This window comes from Penaeus monodon, chromosome 23, assembly GCF_015228065.2.
Source record: "Penaeus monodon isolate SGIC_2016 chromosome 23, NSTDA_Pmon_1, whole genome shotgun sequence".
NCBI classification, from domain to species: Eukaryota; Metazoa; Arthropoda; class Malacostraca; order Decapoda; family Penaeidae; genus Penaeus; species Penaeus monodon.
Genome location: NC_051408.1, coordinates 16,877,304 through 16,877,581, shown reverse-complemented (window position 1 = coordinate 16,877,581; position 278 = coordinate 16,877,304). Strand labels below are relative to the sequence as shown.

General features: G+C 30.2%; 1 protein-coding gene across 1 annotated transcript in view; it reads left to right on the top strand.

Moving 5' to 3' along the window:
* LOC119587831 (PWWP domain-containing protein 2B-like) overlaps positions 1-278 on the top strand; it is a gene marked incomplete at its 5' end in the record, with an annotated part of 2,117 nt that overhangs the window by 549 nt on the left and 1,290 nt on the right.

Genomic DNA, 278 nt, shown 5'->3' with positions numbered 1-278 from the left:
ATTTGCTAGTAAAGCAGTCATGATTGTACAACCTATTTACTAATCACATGAATTAAAATCATCCATTCATATATATTCTGTGAGTAATAGGATAATTTTGTGACTTAGTCATTTACTGTGCCAGATGGTTTACGAAAAGTCACTTTCTGGAACTGTACCATAGTATATTTTCTTATTTTAATTTCATTATATTCACTCTTTGTTTATTACTACTGCCCCTTTTTGATAAATTCACCCCTCCATTTTTTCCCCACAAAAATTTCTGTACACTTTACCAA